The sequence below is a fragment of the Coenobita brevimanus genome, chromosome 114, assembly GCF_032717465.1.
Source record: "Coenobita brevimanus isolate Jiangsu-jjx chromosome 114, ASM3271746v2, whole genome shotgun sequence".
Classification (NCBI taxonomy): Eukaryota; Metazoa; Arthropoda; class Malacostraca; order Decapoda; family Coenobitidae; genus Coenobita; species Coenobita brevimanus.
In genome coordinates, this window is record NC_137067.1 from 21,634,798 (window position 1) to 21,645,161 (window position 10,364).

The window sequence follows — 10,364 nt, forward strand, 5'->3', positions numbered from 1 at the left end:
CAGCCCCAGATTATTATTTAAACCAAGGGCGAATTTCAAAATGTGCTACAACCGTATGTAATTTGTTTTACTTTGAGAACTGAATAAAATAGTTAAGTAAAATATCTGATGGCATCATGATCAGTAAGATGACGTCACCGCAGAAGGGAGGTTGCACCATATTGTGTGTAATTGTTTATTTTCAAGACATTATCGCAAACAACATCGAGTATATAAGATATAAACACTATGCAAATGAATAACAAGACGTAAAAAGCAAAACATGTTGACAAAGGCGAGGTGCTAAAGATTCTCCTACAGTAGGTACTGGAGAATATGACCCATGTTTATTACGTACTTGTTCTACCATCCTCATCATCATCATCACTACCACCCCAGCAATAATTTCCACCTAAGGGAGGGGCAGTGAGCCTTTTCTCATGTACAGTACAGTCAACAGAAGTATGGAGACTCCAACTTTAATTAAATCAGGCTTGGACGATATTTCTCCATATGTGGCTGTTTAGGTGGTAACTAAATAAATAATAAATGAACGCCCTGTAATCCAGTGGGTTAAGCCTCTCTCAATGGATGTTGCCCATTGAGAGATAGATGCAGTTTATTGCTCACATAATGCTGCCCAGGGGCTTATCACTGGTCACCCTTGCCTTAAATCTCTGTACTAAGTAATCTGGTCGCGAGTCCTAACGCTCCAGATGTTTTTAGAGGGAGTACAGACATGGATGACAGATGGATGGATGGATGGGTCACTGTCTCTGGTAACTTTAAGCAACAGTAAATTCAGGATGATGCCACATTATTTGTACAATACTTTTTGCCTTTCAGCCTATGACGACTTTTGTTACATTACTGCTACCACAGAAAGCTTTTCTCCCCTTCAGATAGGGTAGAATTAGAAGAACTCGAGTTACAGACTTCATTAACCCCTATAATATGTGAAGTCTTTCCTGCGTTGATTAGAGCTGTCTAGAGTTAGTAAATATGAAATACAATAATGAAGGCGTCAAGACAATAAGATAAATGGATGCTGAAATACAACACACAGAACAGTGGTTCACAGCTCTTGGTCCTTTGTTGCAAAATGTACTGCACAACGGGAGTACAGATCCCTTCTTTGTTGATTACACGCAGCTGATACAACACTTCGACTGCCACATGCATTGGTGTTTATACAAACGTACTTGGTCGGCATGAGATATTATTAATTCTAGTTATCACTGACCATACAGTGGACCTCATAATGGGCTGATACTCAATACAGAATAGTACAGAATAATCAGAAGCCTTCCTAAGCTCATATTTTCCCAATTCGTATTTGGCCAGCATTAGGAAGAGCAAACGTCATCTATCACTCTCCCTGCAATGGACAGCATACGGACAAGTACAGAATGCCATGAGAATTTTTCCTGTATCCATCATCTCTCCTGTCATTCTAATTCGTGCTTGGACAGCATGGAGAATTGTAAACCTTGGCTGTCAGTCTCACCACCACTGGACCTAACACGGATTGATACAGAATACAGAACAGAACCAGCATACTTCCTAATTCCTTCAACGGTCTGACTCGTACTTAACCAGCATAATGAATGGTAAATTTGGGCACCCATGCCCCTGTAGTAGGCCTTAAACCAACTGATGGAGAAAATTACTAACATCTCTTCTAACCCCCCTTAGACATACCTCCTGTTCCTTATTCTGTAATGATCTTGTTCACTTAGGTTGTTATGTATTTGGTTAGCATTAGCAAAGGTAGAGTTTGGGTATCTATATCTTTGCAGTATACATCGTACAAATGGATATTAAATACAGCCAACCCCTATCATAAACCCTTTGGTTTTCCTCATGCCTTGTGTCTGCCTCTCACACCCCAGCACACCAATCCTAAATGAGTTTCTTCAATCACTGGCTCAAGCAATCAATCAGGCAGCATCGACCTGACTTTCAAATAAAACTGTCTTTTCAGTCATACATCCAGGTCAATCAGCTGCATCGATATGTCTCCTCCTGCAGCCTCCATTTTTTCTCCGTTCTCTCTCTTTTGTTTTGTCTCTGATCGTATGTATCAGTGTTTGTCTAAGTGCATCTAATTGTCTCTCTGTCCATTCATTTGTCTCAACGTCTATCTGGCCACCTTTACGGCTGTTATTTACATCAGTATGTTACTCTGTGGCTCAGTGATAATCGCATTCACTCCCCTATCTGCTGTTTCTGAGTCTGGTTCGAATCCAGCCTACATGGACATTTGAAGTGGGCGGTGGTAGTATGTCCTTTCATATACCATCATAATTCAAACCCTATTGGTTCATACCAGTGACACATACTGTACAGTCTGACACACATAAAGACATCCACTTAAAAAAAACTTTCACCTACGCTACTGTTACAAGAAACGTCTCTTGCTGATTCGTACATAGCGAGCATGAGGAAGAAAGGATTCTATCACTCTTCTTCCGTGGAGAAAGTTCGGCCCTGCTGGGCACTTTAATGGTCAGATACAGACATACAAATTACGGCTATAAATATACCAAAAATAATCCTCTATATCACGTACACGAGGGTCGGTTAGGTTATTCTATCATGCAGTCTTTTGTCCCATCAGAAGCATAAGGTCCAGGGGCTGGGCTACTCAGCCCCGACATGTAAGGCGAAGGCAACTAGCCTCACTGGCCTCTGGGTGGCATTATGGAAACAATAAACCCTAGTTATCTCTCAGAGTAAGCCCATCCGACCCTCATCCCATTAGTCTTAACCCACCTGACCACCTGCCGTCATTTGATAACATGGTTACCATCCGACATAGTAACTTGTTTCCCGGATTACAGGAAAACATTTGAAATTTGGCTTGTTACTCTATGTGGTTACCAGAAGGTAGCTATCTATCTATCTATATACCTAGGCTGCTTCCCCCAAGGAAAGGGAGGTAGCCGAGACAGGACGACTCACTCTTCATTTACTCATCCATTCAAACACATTCATTCGCATCTTAGCCCCAAAGGGGAGAACGGACAGATCCTCACTGTACCACACCGCACAAGGGTCAACTGCACAATGCAATCAGTGACATCCGCAGCAGGGCCCGACAGCAGAACTGGTTTACCCCTGCCACATCATAATAGACCCATCCCCTTACCCGCACCTGACCTGACTAGCTGATCAGACCAAATGCGGGAGAATATCCCCTCAGGGCTGCGTCATCACTTATTCATTCACAATTTCTCTCCATTTATTTCTGTCACGCACAGCCACTCTTCCTTACTCAACAGACATCCCTCTCACATCCAGCGCTCTCTTCACACTGTCCATCCATCCTATTCGTGGTCTTCCTCTCAGCCTTACACCTCTCACATCAGATCTAGTTATCTTTTTCACCAATCGCTCATTATCCATTCTCTCCATATGCCCAAACCATTGCAACACCCTCTGCTCAGCTCTACCAGCCATCTCCCGAACAACTCCAGTTCTCCTTCGCACTTCATCATTTCGCACTCGATCCATAAGCGTCACTCCACACATACTCCTCAGACATCTCATCTCCATTACATTCAAACTTTTCCTCTCTGCTACACCCATATTCCATGTTTCAGCCCCATATAATGCAGTCGGTACCACAACACCCTCATACAGCCTTCTCTTTACATCCATTCTAAGCGAACGACATTTAAACACTTTTTTCATTCCTCCCAGCACCTTTCCTACTTCATTTATTCTAAACTTTACTTCTGCATCTATTCTTCCATCCACAGCAACATGTGACCCTAGATATTTAAAACAATCTACCTCCTCAAGCAACTCACCATTCAAAACTATATTCATCCCCCTACCATCTATCAACCTCGTACACTTCATCACTTTACTCTTATTCTCATTTACTTTCAGTTTCCTCCTTTCACACACCCTTCCAAACTCCTCTACCAACTGTCTCAATCTCTCCTCTGAATCAGTCACCAGTGCAGTATCATCTGCAAACAGCAGCTGCTTCAGATTCCACTCTCCTCCATCAACATTTACCAGACTCAGACCACCTAAAACTCTTGCATTCACCTCCCTTACAACACCATCCATGTAAATATTAAACAACCAAGGCGACATCACACATCCCTGTCGCAGCCCCACTCTCACGGGAAACCAATCACTCACAGCATTTCCCACTCTTACACACGCTCTACTATTTACATAAAAACTTTTCACCCCTTTTAGTAACCTACCATCAAGTCCATACAATCTTAAAACAGTCCACAAAGCCTCCCTATCAATTCTATCATACGCTTTCTCTAAATCTATAAATGCCCAAAATACATCCTTGCCTTTCGCTAAATACTTTTCACACACTTGTCTCACAGCAAACACCTGATCAACGCATCCCCTCCCTCTCCTAAAGCAGTGCATCAAATGAGTGGATGGTGCCCGCCTCCCGCTTACAGCACTAGAGTATCAGTTTGAGGTAAGTCTTAGTCCTCTCCTGGAATACGGTCGGCAAGAATTAGTTGACACTTAAATCTCGTTGTACGGCTGGGTGAACAAGGACATGGGAAAAACAAACTTCGTCCAGAAGTCTGATCGGCCGGATAACTGAATGCAATTTTTCTCTCAGACGAGGTGGCAGAGAGGTTAAGGTGTTGGACTGCTAATCCAATAGGGTCTCCCTGCGTGGGTTCGAATCCCATCCTCGTCGTACGATATTTTCCCTTTTATGTTTTAGTATTTCTGCTGTACTTAAAATCACTTAAGCAAAATACACCACCTGCCCAACGGAAAGGCAACTGCCTCTTGATTGCACAAATTATTCCTTTGCTTAGGACTCTTGGCTGGATCCTAGTTTATTATATAAATAATATCGTTACCTTTCTTCCTCACCGATAAACTGTGCGACTGACACCTTTGTATCATCGTACATGTTACTTACGTAAACAGTGTTGGTACCACAAACAGAAATATAAACACATAAGAATACTGAGGCGAAATATGCAGAATAAATCGCAAAGGAAGAACTGATATGAAGTTTCCAAGGCCAACGAGAATACAGCCAACACTGAGAAAAGAACACGCTGCCACAATATGCTGTTAGTGGCTCCTGACACCAGCACATTTACAACAGATTAATCACCACATGTCCACTGTTGGCATTTTGTGAGTCCAAAAGTATTAGCATCCTCGTCTCATGACATATTTAGTGGTGAAGTATTTTCACTGTATTCTCACCATCTTCCCAGATGATTATTATAAACTTGGTGACCAGTTATCGAACTGGAGATAAAAAAATGTAACCTTCACTGTCCTCCCGCGTTACAAGAATCGTCCCTCAACTTTGAAAAAAAAAAATCAACTTCAACAGTTTTGATCCAATTTAGACCAAATGTGGAAGGTCTGAGGAAGGCAAGAACGCTGGGGGTCGATTCAAAGAACAATTACTCAAAAGGTCAAGGTCACAGGGCAAAGTCAAAAAGTCTGACCTATGTGTTTCTGTGTGAACATATGAATTAAAATAGTTCTGATGTGATCGGGACCAAACTTGGTGGAAGGGCTTAAGGCCAACCAAGGGCTTGGCTAATTCTATTTGAGAAGAACAGGTCCCTTTCAAGGTCACAAAGGGAGGTCAGTTTGAAGGTTTTGTCCAATGTAGACCAAATTTGGTGGAAGGGTTCAAAGTAAGCCAAGGATGAAGAGGTTCAATTCTGAGAATACCCAGTCAAAGGTCATAGTCATAGGGTAGGGTCAAAGTTCAAAATTCCACCTATGCATTGTAGTGTACCAGCATTTACTTGATGTTGTGTCAGCATTTACTTTGCTTGCCTGCACTGGCTGAAATATGCATCACATCACAGCAAAAATGGGTGGGAGGGGAGTGGGTGGGATGTGTTGGGTGGTAAGCTATGACTGGCTGTGCATAGATGAGTGATGTACATTGATCGGTAATGCCTGATTTCTCACACAAACCTGGAGGTAGGAAGGAAAAAAAGTACAAAAGTACTGTACAAAACGTGGGAGCGTCTGGGCCCTTCGGTTAATGCCCTGGGTATAGGAGGTGTGAGAAGGTGACTTTGTGTGGTGTGGAGACAGAGGGTGACGGGTGGTACGGTGCGGTACGCACGGTATGGTACGGTACAGTACGGTATATGTCATGGTATGGTATGGCAAGATGCTGTGTAGTGAGGTGTGGCATCACTTAAGCCTGTAAAGTCTATGGGAGTGAATCATATTTCACCAGAACATCGCTAGTGAGGCAAGATGAAGTGGGAGGACGGAAGTGGGTGGGATGGGCTAGGATCGTGGTGGGGCCGGCGCGAGGAGTACACCCTGTGACAAGGAATGTCGTTATGACGGGTGATGTGGGTGGGAAAGAGATTCCACTTCAGAATCCAACGCTAGAGTGCAGAAAATGGATTGCGCATGCGTGTGCAGAGAGGAGTGTGAGGCACTAGGGTGGCCGCTGATCGAGGCAGTGCGGTAGTATACTAACTGATGATGGGTGTTGTAATGGGTGGGACGGGAAGGGGCAGAGGTGGGTGGAGACAGGGTGGGATTAGCCTATACACTAGGTGATGGGTGTTATACACTGGATGGTATGGGTGTGGTAAAGATTTAAAACTCTCCCCAGGATTAGGCCACACCTCCCCCAAACAGGTAATTTAATTGTGGGGAAAAGAGGCTCAGGTTCCATCCTAGTTTGAGACTGATAACAGTAAGAACAACAAGTAGAACAAAATTATAAGCACCCGTTGCTTTTACTTTTTACTTGATATGTTGCGACGCTGTTAAGAAATCGGATGAACATGGGAGAAATCACCATTAATACAGCTGCAAAGAAAAAAAAAATGTCTAGGGTGACACCATATATGATGATGTCGTTTCTTCATTCCATAATTAAATCTAAGCAGAGAATACGATCTGCAGATGGAGAGAGGGAGCGATGCGGAGAAAAATTTGATGAAAGATGTACAATGTAAGAGAACGTGGAAAACTGATGCTGAGTTTTACCCCATCCCACAAAACCCACGGTGTGTGAGATATACAAACAAGAAAGCAACTCACGGGCCTAAGTCAGCCCTGGCTCTATTTTTGTTAAGGACCTGTGAGAGGGCTGTATAATTTAGGAAGACTACGGTATAAGTGGTGGGTCCTGGGGGTATATTACAGGGTTTATCTCTGTACTACAAGGTCGTCTTTTATCTGATATTCTACTACTACCTCACACTGAAGAAATCACTAACACTCAAGCACATTAACCCTTTCAGCACAGTGCCATTTTCATTTCATTCCTGTTCCCTCTACACAATTTTACACAGCTTAGTAGTGACTTTTTCACCCTGAACAGATTACATAACATAACCTTCACTAACCTCTTCACTACCAAGGGACCCCTACAAGCTGAGTAATATCGTCTGGCAGCAGCAAGAGCAAACTAAAAGAAAAATGTCATCCGGTACAAGTGTTAGGGAATAATAAGCACATTAAACAGGTAAAGAAGAACTGCTAGGAAGACTGCTGTAGCTGTCAAGTAGGGTCCAGTAAAGTACGTGCCAATGAGGTAGTGGTTTATGACTAACTGCTACGAATATAACAGCCGGTGCAGTAGATTTTGAGGCTACCACACCTTCCGCCCGAGGACGTCGTGATCATAGTATTATTTCTGTTTCCAAATATTGTTCTTATAAGCTCAAAGGATATGTGATAGTGAAGAGAAAAATGGAGATGATATATCTCTACCTCCCAATAAAAGTGTCTGATAGAAATATAAACAAATAAAAACAAACAGCGATGCCAAGGCACAGCCAACCCGTCCCCAGCAGTCATTTTAGTGCTGACGTATAAACACAACAGGATATCTAGTCAAAGAAGTCACATATCAAATTTGGGGTAAATCAGGTGAAAACTGACGATTTTATGCCCATTTCAGATTTTTGGCCCGACCCACGTGACACTGACCCCCCTAAGTTAACTAAGGGGTGACCTCCCTGACGTAATGAGGCCTGTCATAGGATGAAGATTTGAAAGATGCACCTTTAGGTTTGGGTTTCATGTCGATATAACGAAATACAAAGGAGTTACGGCGAAAAAACTATTTCATTTTACATTTGTTCTTACATTTTTTGAGCCTACAGCCTAGGCCTGGGCCCAATTTGGCCCAAAATTTAATCAGGTGATCAGAAGGTCATAGCCCATCATCCCTGTGATTTTAGTCAAAATCGCATCAGTAGTTTTCGCGTAAAGTTGTTAACAGTCAGTCAGACAGACAGACAGAAAGACAAATAAATAACCAAACAGATAAACCGAGTGAAAACAATACCCGTCCCCAAGCCCTCCGGGGCGGGAACGGGTAAAAAGCGGGGGGGGGGGGGTCCGGCAGTCAGTGCATCATAATGCAATGGTTTATGGCTAACTGCTTAGGGTATAATAATCTGTCCATTATTTTATAAAACCTTGAGATATGGCTAAAGGCTATCCAGTTGTGACATGGCTTGCAGGTAGCACTTACTGTAGGTATATTACGGTAGGTGTCCAAGCATGACTGACGGGACGACATGACTACTAACATACTGCTGGTAGTCAAAGGCTGTGTAGCTATATTATGAGTGGAAACCTAGGGGACAGAGAACTGAAATGGGAAATGGCGCAAGACCCTGACAGTGAGAGCTGCCATCAAGTGAAAAAACTTACACTTGCTGCCATGATGAACGACCTCCCAGTGTAAACACAAGTTTTGCTCCACGACTAATATATTTACTCTCGCCATTGCCAGACGATTGTGCTCATCACCTGGAAACTTCCATCGTCTTTTATTTCTCCTCTGGGCATGGGTTTAACAGTCCTTTCCCTTAGGCCCAACAGTCCTCCTACATGCTTTTAACACATCACCACTTTGACACTACTACCTATTTTCCGTACTGAATATACGCTAGGATTCTCATTCAGAACCGGTTCACTGGTATCAGATTAGTGGAGGCGTTTTTTAAAAATGTCGCTGGGTCTTGTGAATGATCAAAGTAATCTGTTTTAACAACGCCAACTTAAAAACTGTTGCCTTCCCCAGCCTGGGACCCAACTCGCGTCATTTCAAACACTAGACGATCAGAGGACTAAGAAACTAATCTAGCTAAAATCTGGCGACTTCAATAGCCAATATGAAATCTCTACATCTAAGGGTAAAAGAAATGAAAAAAATATATCAGTTATACATATGCAGTATAATAAAACTTCAGTACACAGTAGTGCAGACACAAACGACGGAGCACTGTAAGATTATAGGTTCTCACGGATATACAGAAGGAAACAAGTGAATCAGTTATTGCCATGCAATATAAAGTTCCCTACCGGATGATAGCCATATATATGTAATTGACCTTGGGAGTAAATGGCTGGTTGTTGCGCGCGACACACCGTCATGGTATGGGGAACAATTGTGTGAAGTTATATCAATATCTCCCCATGCATGTGGAAGTTACAGAGCTGACACGAAATTGCGGATGGACTGACGGACGAACTGACGTACTGACGGAACCGTGCAAACCTCTAGACCCCGACCGGTTTGACCGGTAGAGGACTAAAAAAAAATACACGTATCCTACAGCAAAATAGCTTAATGTGCTCAACAGTTAATTAATACCGGATCATTAATCAAAACTGAGAAAGGATTTGTCAGACTGACGATACCTTTTTATGCAGGACCGTCTTATCAGCCTCCCGCCAGCAAGGGTCTCGCAGTGTTTGTGGGCAGGGTGAGGGAGCGAGAGTAAAGAAAATAATTATAAAGGAGGAAGGAAGGAAGGGTGTGTGTTCGTGCTAGCAAACAATGAGTGTAATGATTTGGCTGAGGAAGAGAGATGGAGGCAGACAAAGGAAGGACTGAAGAGTGGGGGAGATCGAAAATGAAATGGAAGGAAAGCAAAAGGGCAAACACAGATGGACGCAAGACAAGGAAAGGAAGGGATGGAGAGGGGAGATGGAATATGGAAGAGTAGAAGTGAGAGGTAAAAAAGATAATAAATGGTGTGGGTGGATGAAGAGGAGTGGAAAACTGTATGGATGGTGGGGAGGGTAGAATGTGGGTGTGGGTGGGGATGTGGGTTGGGATATGGGTGGGAGTGAGGGTAGAGTGGGTGTCCGTGGGATACGGGTACAGGATATACTTGTGCTTGTGGATGAATTGAAGATAGACAGGATACGGGTGTGGGTGTAAGTGTGGGATGCAGCCAGAGGTGAACGTGGACAAGGAAGGGGTGTGGGTGGGCAGGGTGGTAGATAGGGGTAAAACGGCAAACGACCAAAGCCATTAACATGGAATGGAACGCCATATCATAAATTATAAAATGTGACATAACTGAAGCGGGAGTGAGTCACATACTGCAAGATCTGTTATTGCAATAATC

The 10,364-nt window shown here is 43.2% G+C and overlaps 1 non-coding gene across 1 annotated transcript; it reads left to right on the top strand.

Annotated features, from left to right (window-relative positions):
* The first annotated feature begins 4,590 nt into the window (after window positions 1-4,590).
* On the top strand, window positions 4,591-4,672 carry TRNAS-GCU (transfer RNA serine (anticodon GCU)). The gene has a single exon. It is a non-coding gene; the product is annotated as a tRNA-Ser (tRNA).
* The last annotated feature ends 5,692 nt before the right edge of the window (window positions 4,673-10,364 follow it).